The sequence below is a fragment of the Sturnus vulgaris genome, chromosome 1 (assembly GCF_052056855.1).
Source record: "Sturnus vulgaris isolate bStuVul1 chromosome 1, bStuVul1.hap1, whole genome shotgun sequence".
NCBI classification, from domain to species: domain Eukaryota; kingdom Metazoa; phylum Chordata; class Aves; order Passeriformes; family Sturnidae; genus Sturnus; species Sturnus vulgaris.
The window spans coordinates 79,306,221-79,324,942 of record NC_142243.1 but is presented as its reverse complement, the minus strand read 5'-3'; the positions used below and the strand labels follow the sequence as shown (position 1 = coordinate 79,324,942).

Here is an 18,722-nt window from a genome sequence, read left to right as displayed (position 1 = left end):
CCAGTGATACTTTTTTTTTTTTTTTAATTTTTATGCTAATCACATCTACAGACAGAACTAGCACACATTAACATAGTACAATTAATCTCTTAAGACTGTCTTGGAGATTAACTTCCTTTTCCACCTCTATCCATCCTTAATCTTGTAAGTGCTATACCCAGAAGACCAGAGCTGAACTTCATTTTCTTTAGATTGAAGAAAAGTAATAAAAGGTTATTACATAATATATACTTTCAGATATGCTACACATCCACACAATAACTGAACAAAGAAGGTGAACCAAGTTTTTTGAACCAATCTTAATCATACTAGCCCTATTTTGTGGAATCAAAAATAATAAAGTATTCCATTACTGTGGATTCAATATAAAATAGGTGATATTTGTAGGCTAACTTTCACAGCTGTTTAGGGATTAAACTTAATTTGAAAAATGAAATGCTAGCTTGTATTTTGTTTACTAGTATCTCACCTTATGTTTGCTTTTTTACAGTTGTCCCTTTAGACTACTGGATTTTCAGAAGTACTTTATAACCTCACTGGAAACAGGAAATAGCCCAAGGGCCTGAACATAAAATGGTTAATGCTTATGTACCCACTGTGTCTTCAAGGGAAGAAAGATGGAATGATTCTAAGCATGCAGAAGAAATGCTGTCTGAAAGAGGAAAAATCCTATGAAAATTATAATCACATTGTTATTAAGAATGAACTGTCTCCAACATTTGATTCTTTTAGTTATTTCAGCTGTTTGAAATCACACTAAGTTCTAATGTGATATGTCATTTAGCATCAAACATAAAATATCACGTTTCCAAAGAGACCGTGGTGGAAAGAAGCAGAGAAAACAAAACAATATTGTTTACAGAAAACTTCTTAAAAAAATTAAAATCAACATTTTATTAAATTGGCAAACTACTTCATCAGATTTTAATTTTCCCAGATTTATTTTGTTATATATTGCCACGTTATTTTACTTAAGGGTTCAAATACAATACATAGCCAGTGGGTAGGGATGAACCTCAGTTAGGACAAGGTATTTCCAAACTCTGTGAGCTATTCCCCAGTCTTGGTTTTACAAATGCTTTATCTTTGTGACAGTCTCTAACAGGCCACAGTATTTCCATACAAAGAATTCCATAGAAAGACTTCCAAAAGTACAAGAAAATCCAAATACCTAAATTAGGCAGTTTACATAGGTCTTACTTATTGCTGGAAACCCAACAAGACACTACAGAAGGATTTTGTTTGCTTTTCACTCCTGTTTAGTTAAATGGGTAAAGCTGCACATCTTCAGAGAACTGTGCATCGTATGTACCCTGGGTTATGTGTTTCACCTCCCAATACACAGCTCAGACATCAGGATGTTCTTCTCTCCCTCATGAACACTTTTTTTCTCAATGCTTCCACAAAGTATTATGGCACAGAACCTCGAGGAAATGGAAGGCTTTTGAAGAGGATAAGCAAATCCCACCAGGATGTGTTTACAAAGAAAGAGCACCAGACGTTATATGAAAAGCAGCCCAATTATTAGGAAAACTTCCCAAGATGAAACTAATATAAAATGCTGTTTTCAACACCTATGCACTCATAACTGTATTCCATAATTTTTGATAATACCAAGTAATCAAGAAGACTTAAAATTAAGTTTTATTTGCTATACAATGATAATTGCAGAGCTCTCTCTCTAGGCTAAATACTGATTGTTGGTTTTGTTTGAGTTCAGAACAGAAAAAGCCCCACCAGTTGTGCAATTATTATTTAATTTATATTTCACTAAATAATCTTCATGGGCTGCCCAAGCATCCGTATAAAACACATTTCTAGGAGGTAACAGGACTACAGACTAAGCAGAGTGGATATATTCTGGGGGTGGTGGTGGCTGTATTCTTTAATTATAATATATTAAATGGACAAAAAGCAGCCTAAAGTTCTTCAGCAATTCTGAAGCTGTTTACAAACAGCCTTTGCTGTTTTGCAAGCAACCAGGCAGTGTACAAACAGATAGACAGGAGGTCAGTGCCTATGCACAAACACTGTTGCAGCCCAATAACCCCCATTACCTAACATACCTATTGGTAGCTAATAAGACACTGATGCATGATAAAAACTGACTTTTCTTTATCGTTAATTAAATCTTCATTAAAAAGTAGCCTTTATACACTGAAAATTATCTAGGAACTGTAGCTTAACATCATGAACACCCTTGATAGCATTAAAGATTCTTAAAAACACCAAAGTACACCATAAAATCAATGTTTAAAAACTAGCAGAAGGCTAAAGAAACATAAGAAAAAAGATATTTGTAAGCATATGCAAAGTCTCATAGTGTCTCCAAGGATAATCTGTATGTATGTACTGATACCTAGAGATGGTCTTTTCTTATGGATAGGTGTAAAGGGACTTATCACACGATTGTTGATGTCTGAACAATTTCCTAATGTTTTTCCTTGCTACTGTGCCATATGGTCTCTTACATGGTTTCAGGGCATTGCTGCACCAATGAGGTCTGTTCAAGTTTAACCAATTTTATTGGATCCTGGTGATACAGACCAGGAAGGCTATACCTGAAAGAGGTATGACATTGCTTAGCAGCCCACTACAACAGTTTTGTGTGCCCAAATTAATATATTTTGATGCTAAAGAAACAAGTGTTCTATGTTTTAGCTACATAAAAAAGTTCCTCACAGAGGACTCCAGACTTCTTTTAGCCTGTCACAGTGAACCATTTGTTCACAAGCACAAGTATTTCAAAGCAGTCAACTGTTAATTAAATTTGAAAGAATTCAGTTGTTAATTTGCTACATCATACAGATGAAAGATAAACATCTGTGATTGACAGGAAACGTGAAGTGAGAAGCAATGAACATAAGAAGTATGTCCTAAGCAAAGAACATGACATGTAAAAGAAACTTCGAAATACCAGTACCCACACAATAGAAAGAAAGGCAGTGATCAAGAATTGAATAAGAGTTGGGACAGATCTTTTATTGGAATATTTATTATCTTTTATTATCTCTATTATTGGAATAAAAGCAACATTACAAAAACATTGCTTATAATTTTGGAAATGTTATGAACAGAAACACATAAAGGATAATTCAACTATCTTTAAATCTCTAGGAGTAAAATATATGTATTAAAAAGTGTTGTAATTTGATTTCCCTAATAATTTATTATAGTCCTATGTGGAATATTTAATAATTCAAAAATACTTGGCAGTGTTTGACTTACAACACTGTAGTATTTCAGTGAGGTAACTTATTAGTATTCTATTAAATATATAATTTTGTATATTGCTTTGGATGTGAAAATTTCTGCTCAATGTACCCTGAAGCAAAAGTGCAATTAAGCACTTCCTAGGCAATAAGAATGTTCAGCTCAGAGCAAGTTCTCATTTTGCACTTCTCTTCCAGGACAAGCTCTGATCATGTGAATTCTCTATAAAATTTAATCATTCCAACTGTCCTCTCAATTTTATTACTAAAGCAAGCTGCTCATTGTGGTCCTTAAATCAATTAAATCAACTTCCTGACAAATACTTATTGGACACCATTGAAAGGCTATGAAAAAAGTCACTGCCTTCTAAGATATATGCGAGCAATTCAAATTACTCTTCTATTAAAATTAAGGTGGAATCCAGTGAAGTGTCTGAAAAATTTTAAGTTCTGAACATAGTACTACTAAGCACTATCTGAGACAAATATGTAAGGTTGAGGGTTAACTGGAAGTTAGAAAAAGTTAATCTCAGAAATACAGAGTTACTTTATTCTTGTTTTCTGCTATAAAATTAGTCTCAGAACAAAGCACAGCTTTGTTTAAGGATGAAGTTGCCCCATACCTGGACAAAATTAAAAAGAAAAAAAAAAAAAGGTGTTGAACTTTGTACATCTGATCAAATACTCTCAACAGTAATGGAAATTAAACACAAGCTGAAATAGCTTTTGAACTGCTGGGGTCTCCCCTGCACAGAAGCACCTGAGCTCATCAGCATGACCCGGCCCTCAAACTTCTGTGCTTTTCCGCCTACAAACTCCAGGTTTGCAATAGTAGGAGGTGGCTTTCAGTCCTTCCTGGAGGCAAACTCCTTTCCTGTTGTTCCGAAGAGGGCAGGATAAATGCGCTGACAATGAGGAGCTTCTGCAGAGCTGTCCAGCCCCGAGTCTCCGGCTCTTCACACGCCTGAACAAGCACCTAGCACTTCAGGCATGGCCTAATTGACAAGAACACCTGACTGCTGCTGTTAACCAAAATGCCTTTCAAAAAGTACCAAAACACACAGAAAGAGGCAGATTAACTCCTATTTAATCTCCTTCAGGATTTTTTTGTTTTGTTTTGTTTTAATGAGTGGCAAGACAGACTGGTACAGTCTTTTCAAAGTGGAGAAAATGTCAAGTCTTTGTGGAGAGTAATGTGGACTAACAAAAAAGAAGCAGGAGAGCCGATCATTGTCACCATTCCTTTCTCATGTAAATCAGATGCCACAGACACCTAAGGAGCTAGAAAAGAGCAGTAGCTTAGTCTAAAACTATGATAAGGACTTCTGGAATATCGGGAAATAAAGGTGTTTTTTCCTCTTGGCCAAGGAGAACTTAATTGAATGCTGTTAGAGAGACACTTCTAGAGACATAAAGGTTTAGTTGCTCTTAAAATGTTTCTCTCCTGCACAAGACATTGTAAGGTTATGAAAAATGATGGTTAAATCATAACCATCATGGGAAAAACACGTTTTAAAATTTCTTAAAGCTGGAAATTTCTGTCCCATCTTTAAGGAACTACAATTCTTTTTGCCTTTTTCTTCCTGAATTCTCTCAACAATACTAAAAAGTGACAGCTATCCCCATGCCAGTCTGTCACAGTGCTTTACATCAGAGTGGATGGATATAAATCCATTGCAGGAAAACACACTTTTATTTCTGAAGCATGTTGATTTCATCACATCAGTCCAAGAAGAGATAATTTTAATTTTTGTCTTATTTCTATATTCATACCTCAGACAATTTAAATTATTTCTGCACTGTAAAAGATAGGGAAAGAAAAAAATGTTTTATTTGCAGCTAATATATACCTAGGTTTCTCTGTTTATCTTCACAGATAACAACCAAGTTTACTTTGGCAAAGCTAAGTTTAACCTAATGCCAAAAATGACATGTCAATGTCACTACTTCTACAGTTCTCTTTTCTATTTCAATAGCCCTTTCCATTTTGTCCTAAGAATTGCGACCTCCGAAGGACAAAGTCATAGCTACAAACTCGTTCAGACTGTTTGTGCAGGAGTCTGAGAAGATGGCACAGCTATCCCGTGCATGTCAGAACAGCACACGTGATTGTCAGGAACCTGTGCTTTTGTGACCTTTATGTCTTGTTTAAAATTTCTGTAGGCTTGTGGGCCATGAAACATGTCAGTTATTTACTACTGCAGTTGTACAGCAGGATGAGGTTTTTTTTTCTTTCACTGCCACAGCTTAGATATGTGTTGCTTAGACTAACTGGTCGTCACACTAGATATAAATAATTTTGACAGTCAGGAGAACACACTAAATACACAAGTTCCACAGATCAGCAATCAACCTTATCTGACAGACTAACCCCAGAAACAGTTTTAAAAATCACTTTTTTCCTTTTGATCATCTAGACAAGTTCAACAACAGACACTTTTCAGTCTCCCCTTTATATACAGGATCCAACAGTTTCTAGCATCAATAATGTATTTACCTACCTACAATTCTAGCTAAATTATGCACACTGGGATTGAAAGAGCAAAATCTACTGTTCAACAGGTGCATTTTGAAGAAAGGGAATACAAAGAATTTTACAACAGAGATGATGAGATTCTAGTAATTTAAAAAAAAAATGTATTCTGAAATTGTGCTATACATATATCCAGGCTTTTCTGAAGAAAATCACTAAATCATTAACTTTTCACCTTCCAAAGCTCTACAAATAGGAAGAACTACTTCAATTGACCATGTTTCCTCTTCCCTCCCTAACTTCAAAGAAGACATTGACAGATTGAATTATTTCATCTTTCTAATACATTTTTCTAACTATCTACATACTCTTTTCATCCCTTAAACTGATTTTACTTCCCTCTTATCCACATAACACTGTCTGCAAATTTTCTTAATCTCCTCTCACTAGAGACTTTATCTTTGGTGACTTATGACATGCTGTATCATCTTTCTGTACTTGTGCTTGCTTTTTTGCCTGTCTCATTCCGTGTTTCAGCTGAAGCATACTGCCTGCCTTAGATGAAGCTTTTAGGAAAAACGTGCATTTTAGAAATGCCTTAAACCAAAAGTAGAAAGAAACCCTCCAAAACATATAACAGAATTCTAGTTTCCTCCTCTTTAATATTCTGTAAAATATTCTGTAGTAAGTTTGTATTAAATGGAACAGAAAGAAAATTACGCTGACATTCATAAACTAATGGATATTAATCCAGAAGAAGTTAAGAAAATTTAATGTTGGTAAATATCTTTCTAGAAAACTTTTTAAGATTCAGTTTGTGAGGCCTTAAGCTTCACATTTTTCTGTCTGTGCTTCTGTTAAAACTATGACACATATTTAAATTTGTCATTCTTGTAAGGGAATTCACATCTTGTCAATTCACTGGAATAAGCAATTGCAACTCTTTCTTTTGTTAAGTCACCAATTTAAATTCATAGTCTATTTCAGAAGGCAGATATAGAAAGAGAGAGAAGTATTCAATACTTAACTGTTAAGAGAGTTTTACTGAGATAAGGAGGAAATAATCACATCACATACCTGTATAAAACTGTTGAAATTCTGTATCTTATTAAATTAATGTTCTGATTCTTCTCTTCATTCTAGCTGATAGGCAAGGGAGTTCTATGTCTAGCTAATCTTAATCAGAGAAATCACACAATATCTAACCAACAAAAATGAATGCTTCACCTGTTGACTGACTTGTCATAGTACACTGATAAGTGTATTATGGTACACAGTGGTACCTCAGATAGTGATTGCTTATTAAAAATCAAATTCTAGTGACTAACATTTTGATATTTGCCATATAGTTGCTAGAAAATATATCTTGAATTTTTATTCTTCTGATATTTTTATTTTCTGTACAAATATAGAAAGCATATAGTACATACAGTATTGGTTATGTGCACAGAAAGTAATGGAATCATCTGGCATTAAAAGAAAAGGTGAGATCTTAAAACAGTGTTCTCATTTGGTACTAATTTTGATTGATAATATTTCCTTCTTCAGCTGGGAGGATGTTATAATAACTCACGAAGTAATAAACTGACATTGATTTTCAAAAACTACAGTATATTTGGATGCTATTTGAACAAGACTATAATTTTATATTTTTTTTAAGAATAAAAACATCTTTACTTTTGAAAGAATGAGAACCCCCAACTTAAGTAAAAGCAGAACAGACATCTCGATTATCTTTCCAGCTCTTTACAGAGAATAGTATATTTGCATCTAGAAACTTTCATCAGACTGGAAGTTAGAGATAAGTAAGCAAATACAGAATATTTTATAGAAAACTCCTTCAAAAACTGAGCAAGAATGTGATCTGTACTGATTGCAGATATCTACAAGCATTATCTTTAAAACCCCCAGGTATTAAGCTAGTATTTATTTAGCACAGAACAAAAACCACTCATTTTTCTCAATCCTAATGAAAATACCAGAAAAATATACAGCATTCCTATGCTGTTCTTGCTGGGTTTTTTGGATGCAGGCTGGTATGAATTTTCCCATTCCAAAACCAGAATATAAAATTAAAAACAAGAACGCTATCACAGACCCTGGCTTTCTGTTAAACATTACAGGATGCTGAAGTGAATATTGCCTTGAGCTAGCTAAGTATTAAAGTATTCTACAGAGATGTAATGCACTACAACAATAAAAATATATTGACAATTGCCTTGAACCAGTTAAGTAGGCTACAGAGATCTAATGCAGCAGACTAAAAATCTATTTCTATGTGGTAATGACAGTCAATTTTTTGTGAGATTTCTCAAATCGATACCTATAGGCTCTTAAAAAGGAAGAAAACCAAAAACCAAAGATAGCATTGTCCTGTGCATGAATTGGTTTGTTATTTTACAGTCACTATTAAAATTCATGCATACATATCTATCACCAAAGCAAGGTACATTTTTGCTGAGCTTAGAAAATATGTGCTGAAAAGACTACCTCTTTGTTTCATATAATTATCCTCTTGCCACGAGATGGCACCAAAAGATTAAAAATATCCACATTTCTAAAGTTCCCATCTGAAAAAAAGGAATTTCAGGGAATTGCGCAAGAAATGTCTTCAATATTTGACTTACAATTTTGTTATCAAGTTATGAATATTATTCTTCTTACTTTGACAAACTACTGAGATGTAGAGACTTACCACAGAGTTAATGGAAGAAAAAAATTGTTATACTAAAGCTTAAGTTTCCTACAAATTGAAAAGGACTAGCTGTGGATATTTAGAATTATATATTTCTTCCACAGGACAGTGAAGTAAAAGCATATCCAGTATATTATTAAAAACAAAACAGACACAATAACAAATAACTCCAAAACTATCAACAATGTATAGCTTCCCCTAAAGAAAATTTATGAAACTGTAATAACTTATGCATTATGAATTACTCCTTTACTCCACTCAATTTTCCTTCTCAAGTGCAATTAAAAAAAAAAAAAAAAGTTGATCTCAAATTTAGTGAGCTCCTTAAAAAGCTGTGTGGTATATAATGTGAAAAGTGAAGAAACTGTTTCTAGCTTGTAGGACACCATATTGTGAAATGAATGGTGTTTTATTCCCACAGCAAAACCTCGTCCCGTATGAAGAATATTACTATATGACATGAATAGTTTGGAGTGGACTAAGTGCATAAAACCAAACTGAAACCAAACCCCATAGACCCAGGTAGGACAAAAAAACCCAAACCGTAATCACTTCACTGACAATTATTTAATGCAACACATTTATCTATTAAAATTCCAGCAAAACTACTGTTAAAAAAGGTTCATAACCTCCAACCATAAAGAAACCCAGCATCTCAGAAAATAAAACTACAAATTACACTGCAAATTTCAAGTCACTATAGATTTTTCTTTTAAAGAAAAAATGTTAATTATAAAAGAAATATGTTTGTGTCAGTATTGTCCTGATCTTCATCACCAGTATTTCTGATTGTACAGAAACATATTCAGCTACTTCAAACATTTTTTTTCTGAACATGACTTCATTTTAGCTCAAATATTTTAAAGCACTAATGGATTACCCTTGACAAGTAAGGTCTTGATTAAACCTCAGAATCATTGAGATGAATTCTGTTTACTTAGATAGAATTGAATACTTTAAAATATTCTTTTGTTTCTGTCATCATGCCATTATGACATTACCTTTTTTTCATTTTATTTTCCACATAACTAAGAGCTGAGTTTTAATCCATCATAATGATAACTAAATAGCTTCTAAACTTGTCCAGGAATTAATTTTTTAGTGCCAGTGCATCATGATTTGTTTTTGTGCTTTTCTTTATTTATTTTTTTGGGGAAAAGAAGGATTTTAATATACTAGAAGTAGAAATGGGCTCCAACCAGCATACCCAGAGTAACAAGGAACCAGTCATATCATTAAAATGACCCAACAGTCATGGATGCCTCTAAGGCAAAACCGCCTGGGTGCTTTTCCAGAGATTCAGCTGGAACCGTTTAACTGGTTCTGCAGCTGTGGGACTGATCCACTTAGGCTGCTTTTATTCCATTAGCCCTGACTTTCACAGCCTGTCCAAGAGGCAAAGCAACCTCAGACCCCACATGCACAAGCACTTACTGGTTGGATTTTGATGGCTGCAGCCATGGAGAAAGGAAATGGCAGATATTTCCTCCCCTGAATGTACATAACCTGAAATCTAACAAGAACTCACTGCTCTGTTCACATAGGGAGTTTGGTCCTGTAATTTAGAAGGCTGAACTACCTGGAGCTTTATTCCTGGTTTTTATCTCCAGCTAAGAGGTTATTGTTAGAACTGAAAACTTAAAAGCTCATTTGTAAGTTCTGTTCTAAAGCACAATATAGCAAATGCAATTTAAACCCCTGAAAGCAGTGAAATGTATTTATACTAGTATTAGAAAAAAAAAAAAAAGCAAACCAAAACCCTTCTGCTTCCATAGCTTAAATAATTGATTTCTCCTTCCTTGTCACAAAATTTTAGGCATCCAGTTTAGAATATCTCAAGCCTAGTGACCTTTTTTAGTCACATTATAGATTCTCAAATTCTCTAGAAGATTTATGCTCATCAAAACTTTCATGGGATTATTAATATAATGCACTATGTCTTAGTTCTTTTTCCTTTTCTAATTCTCATTACTCTGGCCTCAAATTAAAAAATGGAGAAAACCAACCACAGTTAGGATATAGTCACAAATAGGACATGTGTTTCAGACTGATTCAGATGCCTTGTTAATCAAGGATAGAAAGAAAAAATGTATGGACTTTTTCTTAATTTTCCGTCCTGTACAAATATTCCACACCTCTGCTTAAATTTTAGAGAAAAGTTTATTCTGGTGATCAGAATGATTAAAGACTCTCTAAATAATATAAACTAATAAACAAACAAACAATATATTTCCATCTTAAGAAAGGTTTTCTCCAATTAATTAGATGAATCAGGACAGTATTTGGCTTGAAACCACTTAGGAAGGGAAATTTGAAGAAACAGTATAAGCAATTTGATAAAAGACTAGTATTAGAAAGAGACAGATGGATTTTCCTATCTGTTCACATTCAGTTGTGACTACCAGAAAGGAAAGTAGTTCCAGTAACATATAGCACAATTGCTTTTAACTTCTTAATCAGAAACCTCGTAAAATGCCCCCAAGTCTTGGAGAGAACCCAATGTACCTAACACGCCTGGGACTCTGTTCACCCATTTTAATCAAGATGCCATCTTCTGTGCTATCTTCACCATGAGCACCATACTCTCACTCAAGGGAAAGAGCACATCCCCGCATGCTAATGTCAGAAAATAACCTTTGTCCAACAAAGGAGAAAAATCAGACTTCCCTAAAATGGTTCTCATGACAGTGTTCTACATCCCACTCTTTTATTGACACTACAAATTTATGCCAAAAGACTGTGGAAACTATTCCTGAGAGAAATAGAATTAGAAGACAAAAATACTATTTAAAACTTGGCCATGGGAAGTTGGAAGTAGAAGTACATTTAGGGAACCTGAATGTAATATGCTTAAGTAGATCTTAAAATATATTTAATGTCATAATGAAATGTAATACTTCTGCAATCTCAGAAGCAAGGATTTTTTTTATTTGGCTGCAAAGTAATTAGGTGTACCCCATTAACCCATTCATAAATTGAAGTCTACAATATTTCTAACCATAATACCAGACTATTCTGATTAACAGCCTTTTATTTTTTTTAGGAGAATGCCAGGAGAGCAGACAAGTAACTTTGCATATCTTATGCCACAGAATCAAAATTATAATGCATAAAAAAATTATATAGCAGGCAACGGTATTGACATGGTAAAACTGTCTCCCATACTAAGTGAAAGAAACCAAAAAATTAGAAGGTATCTGTACTCATAATGAAAACATAATCTATAGCATGATGTAAACTTTTTGTAAAAGATTATTTGCATAATTTGTTATTGAAATTTATTCTTACAGTTGGAAAGGAAGTAAGAACTGAAATATTGTCATTTGTTTGCTTCAATTAATCACATTTGTGGATTTTTGTGTTAAACATATTCGGTTGGGTTTTTTTTCTTTCTATTCTTTCTATTTTTCTTGGGGGGGTTTTTGCAATTATTTCTAAAAACTGAAAGTCCAGAATGATCTCAACATTTAAAAAAAACAAACAAGCAAAACAAGCAAGCAAATATGCACCCAACATTAGCTTAAGAATTAATTCTTATCAATCTAATTAGCTCATGTAAACTTTTACTGAATGTATTACCTATAATGTTCATGATGTATAGAATCAATGACATTTTATCATAGAGTCATAGGAAGGACGGGGTTGGAAGGGACCTGCAAGATCTTTGACATCATGCAGTTCCAAGCCTCTCCTACCAGGAGCAGAGACACCACCCAGTAGAATGGATAGGATATCCACAGCTTCCCTGGGCAACTTATTCCAGTGCCTCACTACCCTACGAATAAAGAATTTCTTCCTAATATCTAATCAAAATGTCTAATTTTAACTACTTTTCTGGTGACACACAGATAAAATGGATGTGCATTTATGGTTCCCAGTTCCATGCACCATGGAAAAGGCATCAGGGAAATGATAGGTCACTACTTCAAAGAGAATGAACTGATATTTTTGGGATAATTTTGCTTGGAATTCTTAGAATCAGAATAACTTTAACCATCCTCCCTCTATTCTCAATATTAACTCCAAATAATTACTTTGGATTCTTGTATCTTTTTGCACTCTCATTTAAAAACTCATAGATTTACTCCATGTATTTTGCCTTTTGTGTAAGATATGAAATGGTCAAAACTCTCTTGATAAACGCTGTGATACTTAGAGGAACTACTGACAGAATGCACAGCTTCAAAGTTTCCTAGACACAGGTATTGTGCTTGCTATTGGGAGAGTATGACAATTAGTAGAATAATTTTTGCATACATTAAACAAATGGAAATATTTGAATTACTTAAGTGTGATAGACACATGCAATAAAAAATTCACTTATATATATTCATTTTTATGTTCGTTTGGAGGAGAAAAATAAACAGTTCTCTAGGACACTTCATTTGGAGTCTTGCAAATATATATATATATATATATATACTAGCATGTTATAATAGCAAATAGTGCTGCAAATTACATTGGTATACATTTTTCATGTTCAAAAAATCTGGATATTATAGCATTGTAGAGTTCATGAGTTTTGCATTCATTTTTAAGGATCATGCTGTGGTCTGGATAAGTAGTGGTATGTCATGTTCTTTATGTTGTAATGCAAAACATTGCAATAGGATGATACAATAAACCCAATCTGTAATGTGGTAGGTGGTGGAATATTAACAGTAAAAATACATGTACATACATTCATATATATCATAACATATACAGTTCTTCATGAGAAAATATTCAAAGAGGGTTTTTTGGTTTTTGGTTTTCTTAGGAAACAGAAGAATCCAGCTGTAGCTTTTGAGCAATAGAATTCTGGAAACATCTATTTTTTGAATCATTGCCTTTACATAAACACACACATGCTGTCTTCATTACTATTTTAAATATGGTTCAACATTCACTTTGAGCTACAATTAAGAGATGCCATAATAAAGTTACAAATAAAAATATCATGGGAAGAATGATGTACATGTGGGAAGAATATTAAAAAGGACACCTCTTGTGTTGCTTTTCTTTATATCCAATTAACTTCCTAAATCTTTGTAGTTCCTTGATGCAGCCTGTTGGTACAAGGTACACACTTCCACACAGCAGACTTCAGTTTATTACCCAGAGCAGGTGTCCTGTGACAAGCTAGGAAGTACCTCTGAGATGCTATTAGGGCTTTATGCCTCCTGCTGGACACACCTTTTTAGCAAAAAACAAAAAAACATTATTTATTTCATCTAAGTTAATAAAGACAAGAAATGGAAGTGGGACTTGCAGAAAAAGTCAAGTAATAAAAGGCTGAATTAAATTAAGGGAGAAACTTTACAGCATTCTGCTTCCTAGAATGCAAGCCTTGTTTCAGATAAAGGTTGTCCCTGTTTTACCTCTACTGTAAACACACACACATTTGAGGTAATTGTCTCTGACATTTAATAATCAGGAAGACTGCATGTAGAAAGAAATGTGTATAAGGCTTTAACTGGCAATTTTTTGCCAGATCACCCACTTATTAAAACATAGACTGATAGGCCAGTAGAGAGAACATATAAGCTCAGTAGCCTTTGGTTGAGTGGTGTTCTGGATTCCCACCAGATGAAAACAGAGCAAAAGAAAAAATAAGTGCTTAGGTTCAACTGATGCCTTATTTTTTATTGTTTGTTTTTTTTTGCTATGTGCAGTGGTAACTATAATTTGCACAGCTCCCAGAGATGATGATTTTTCTTTCTTTCTTTTTTGTTCTCTTGTAGAGCCATTAACCCACAGAAATAGTCAAATAGGCATGTTAGGGAAGTCATCATGCCAAGGACTCAAAGCTGAAGAGATGTAAATCCAGGAGCAAAAAACAAGCAACTTTTGATATAGGAGTTCCTCTTGGCCTAAAGAGAGATATGGAGAACATTCTCATATGAGAACATGAGCTCAGAATACCACTGCTGCTTCTTTTCTTTCTTTTTGCTTTGAAGTTTTCCCAGAAGTTAGACAGTAGAGGAATTATTTTTTCCCCTCAAAAAGCAAGTGCTCACACTAGAGGTTTTGAAAGTGCAGGATGTACAGCATGTGTGCTTTATAATCACCTAATGTTTCAGTGAACTGTACCTTTAGCTTCTATGACCTTCCATTGATAGTTACATACTATTCAGAGCAAATGAAAGTGTGCTGTGTAGCATCCTTACGTGCAGTGAAGTCACCCTTCATAATGTTTTACTCAGGCAAATTTAAACTGCTCATGACAAGATGGTTTTTACTTTTCTAATTTCAGTTTTCCTCCTTTACAATAAACCATGCGTCAAATAGTATGATAGTGAACAGCCCATAGTAAATTCAGTTGTAATACAGAGCAAATATTCATGTGGTTCTCTGGTCACTCACAAAATGTTCCTTACACCCTTATATTTTGCCCAAATAATCAGTGGTTTTCTTCTATTTCTCTCAGTTATATAATTAATAATAAAGTCAAAAAATTATCCATAGAGCAGGTTTTTTCAAATCTTTGAAGGACATATTGTCAAGTCCAGTTAAAACACCTTGGTGTTCACAAATATAATTTCAGGTGACAATAATAATGAATGAATGAAAAATAATATTATCATAACCCCATATTCACCCCATTACAATTCAACAATAGTTCAATCTTACTTTGACCCCCCTGTACCAGTGCTGCAACCTAGTGGTATGATGGTGTAAAATTATACCCCTTTTCAACCAGCCTTTAAGTATGGTTAGCTAAAAAAAAAAAATCACTTGCACAGAATTGTCCAGATGAGACAGGCTCTATTTCATTCATTTCTTTCCTTGGGAAATCACGTTGAGATCAGGAAATTACTCTCTCAGAATCAGAGGCAGATATTATCTTCAAATTAACCTTTTCTGACTTTTACATTTAATTATTTAACAAGGAAAAAACTTACATTACTTAGATGAAATTTGTATACTGCTTTGTATGTCTAGATGTGTATTTTATTAATCTCTGTGTACATTAAATTAATTTTATGCTTATTTTCTTTCACGTATAACATTATTTTTCTGCATTTTTTCAACTACTGCTAAGCACAGAAAAGAACAGTAGCCACAGTGTCTACTGTGAGCACATTTCAGTATTTCATCATTCTTCACAGATCCTTTGTCTATTGAGAAGATGCAAGTCTGAAGTTTTAGTGTATCTATACTCATTTATTCCAATGCAAAGCCAGAAAGATAATTTAGGAATATATAAGATTCTACATATAGTCTTTTTAAGATATATTTTGCTATTTTCTTTTCAACAAACTCTTTAAAGTATTATAAATATAAACGGTTGGCAAGGCAAGTAGCCAAGACCTATTTTCCAATGCTACCCAAAGTGACAAAAAAATCAAATAATCAGGATCAGTTTTCAGCTTAAATATATGCATTGTAATCAACACTCTTCAGACATTTCAATCTTCCTGTTTAAGTGTACAATATTGTCTTGACACTACACATAAAAAAACACAGACATAAATCTAAATTGAAATTAACAGAAACTGTTGAAGAAATTATTACATATTCAGTCAAACTTTTATGTAACAAAGTATATAAAATATGAGAAGACTCCCTCAGGCCCAAACTAGATTAAGAGTTGATAATCCAAGAAGTATTCCTCTCTTGACATAAATCCATATTGATTCTAAAGAGCTGGTTTTCAACTCTTGAGGAGGATAACCTGTTTCCTTCTTGCTTTCCTTATTTCCCTAAGTTCCTTCTTTCATTTACTCCTCTAAAAGAGCACAGACTGCTATTAGATTGAAAAGGTAAGCAATTAATATTAAAGTTTGTGTAGCTGCAAAAATCTCAATAAATCCTAGTACCAGACTCGTAATATTCCTAGTAATGGCATATGTGAAAAGGATTTAGAGATTCAGAAGTGTGTTCCAGTCCCCCACTCTCTGCTTTTCCCCTCCAGTAATATCACCATGTAAATTTACAGCCTACTACCTTTAAAAGAAAAAGGAAAAAAAAAAAAAAAAAAAAAAAGACACTAATTTTTTACAGACCTGCTCCCTCACACTGTGCACATACTCACACACTCACATACACATCCACACATACAGGCACAACAAGTTGTATAATTAAAAAAATACCTTCAAAGCAACGGGAGTGCTGTTGGGATAATACAGAGGCTTTTACTGAAATGAAAGACGAAGATTATAGGCAACAGTTCCATTTGTGTGGAAGCAACAGAGATGATAGGTCCATTTTAAAATGCTGGTTGCTATTTGTCACTGATTGCACGTGTAGATGCATTCTCCTAAGCTGAAGGGCTGTTAGATTTTTACAGCTGCAACTAGTATCATGTACAGTATGATCCTATTGAAAATTTCTTATGCAGCTGACAATGCCATCAATAGTTAGTAGTTGGGAGCACGGATTTAGATTTGTATTGTGCTGAATTAATTTAACACCACATCAAATATGGATTTTATTGCAGCAGTGACAATAAATGCTCACACAGGTGCAGACTGAATTTTTCCTCCCTCCACCTTTTCCCTTCTACCCCCTGGTTTTCCCTTCTCCCTCTACTCCCCCTGTACTGAAATGTCAAACCAGGCAATTTTTTCCCCATCCGTGTGCATATAGCTCAGTACAGATATTTGAAATATTGCTTGTATCCACTTTGCTATCCCTCTCCACAGGGATTTCCTTCATAAGAAGCATTTTCTGTGAGTGTGGATAATTATTCTGAAATTCAATCCAGGGCAGAAAGATTAACAATGAAAGCTGCAACAGACTTGCACAGGTATACAGAAAGTGAGAGGCACATATGTGTATGTTTCATGCTATGTTCATAACTGTTACACCATGAAGCACATGAAACATTGTGCTTTTTCAATTCAATTAGACTTGTTCCCCCCACACTGAATTTGCAAGAACTGACTATAGATGGAAACTGCTGCTCAAAAGACAGCCTGCTTACTAGGAGGAAAAAAAAATGCTTAGTGTTTCAATCCTGAATGCATATGATGATATCGGTTTACTTTGAGGAGAGAATGCACAGCAGTTATTTCCTATCCCTTGCCTCATTACTCCTGACGCATATCTATAAAATGCAAGAAAGTTGTATACAGTAGAACAAATATAGGAATTGCATTAAACAACATACTCTAATATAATAACTGTAATAATATCAACAGAAAGAAAATAAGAAAGGTTCCTACCTTTTATTCTGCTGAGAAAGTGAAGTAGTGTCCAGCCCAACCAAACTGCAAAACGAGCTATTAGAGTCCTTTTTTTCGATCAGTTTTCTCCTGTTATTTTTTAAGACTGATCCTACTTGAATCTAACTCAGGCTTTTTCTCCCAGCATCACTTAACTCTGGACAGTCCGGAACCAAAGCTAAGGGTGGGGGGAGCTCTCTCTCCGACTGGCTTTCATTCAGAGCTTCTGATTTACCAAAAAAAAAAAAAAAAAAAAAAAAAAAAAAGCACACAGCACACACAGACACACAGAGAGGCAGGCAGGCAGCGTGCACAGACACTCACACACGCACACACTCTCACACACCTCTCCCTGTGCCCGCTCGGAGGGGAGCGCAGACAGGCGCTGCTGCTGGAGCCGCAGCACTTACCCTGGGAAGGTTGGAGCCCCGGGAAGTGCAGTCTTCCCGAGCACACACTGATTTGCAAGTGAATGCGGTGGGAGGGTACAGCAAACGGAAAGCTTTTTTTGTGAAAGCCTGTCGCCCTCCCTTCGCTGCCAGAATGCTTCTCTGGTTTTGAAGTCTAAGCCTCATCTGCTTAGCTTGTCGTAATAATGAATACTGAAAACACCTCCACTTTTTGCGGTGTGTTTTTCTTCATTAAATGCAACCACTTCATTGTATCACCAGTGGCCTTACAGCAGTGTTTATGATATCTATTTTAAAGAATAGCATGCTGCCAAGTTAAAGGAAGACCTTTGAGGGCTGAGATTAAACCAGAGAGTAATTCTTTTCGTCACTGAAGTGCTTTTTCTATTAGATTAGTAAATTTTTTCCCCACACCTCACTATTTTGCCTTAGGATTAATACAAAACAAGACAGGTTCGTATAAAATTAAGTATTTTCACATTTACAGAGGTTCTAAAAAAAATTCAGCATCACTGCTAATTCCCCACTAATATTTTCCCCCAGTTGGCACTTGGGATGCCTGCTTTTATTTTAGTCATTGTATTTGGATTTCACATTTTGCAGTGTGTTTCTTTTCATCGAGTAATCTGTGTTGGTTTCATGTTTCTAATACAGCAAATTGGACTTAGCACAATCCTCCTTGGATCGTATCAAATTCAATCCTTTCATTGTGATACTGTAGAGAGTTATGTGTGCATCAGTTAGAAGAGATTTAACAAATAGTCACATAAGATTAAACCAATG

At 34.5% G+C, this 18,722-nt stretch overlaps 1 protein-coding gene across 3 annotated transcripts in view; it reads right to left on the bottom strand.

Annotated features, from left to right (window-relative positions):
- CDH10 (cadherin 10) overlaps nucleotides 1-18,079 on the bottom strand; it is a 95,338-nt gene extending 77,259 nt beyond the window's left edge. For 2 of the 3 annotated variants that reach the window (XM_014875213.2, XM_088170592.1), the window contains exon 1: nucleotides 17,530-17,795. The gene's annotated coding sequence lies outside the window, so the exon portion shown is untranslated. Of the gene's footprint in view, nucleotides 1-17,529; nucleotides 17,796-17,939 lie in introns of those variants that run through there. The other variant, XM_088170583.1, reaches the window with a different exon arrangement.
- Nucleotides 18,080-18,722: the final 643 nt, after the last annotated feature.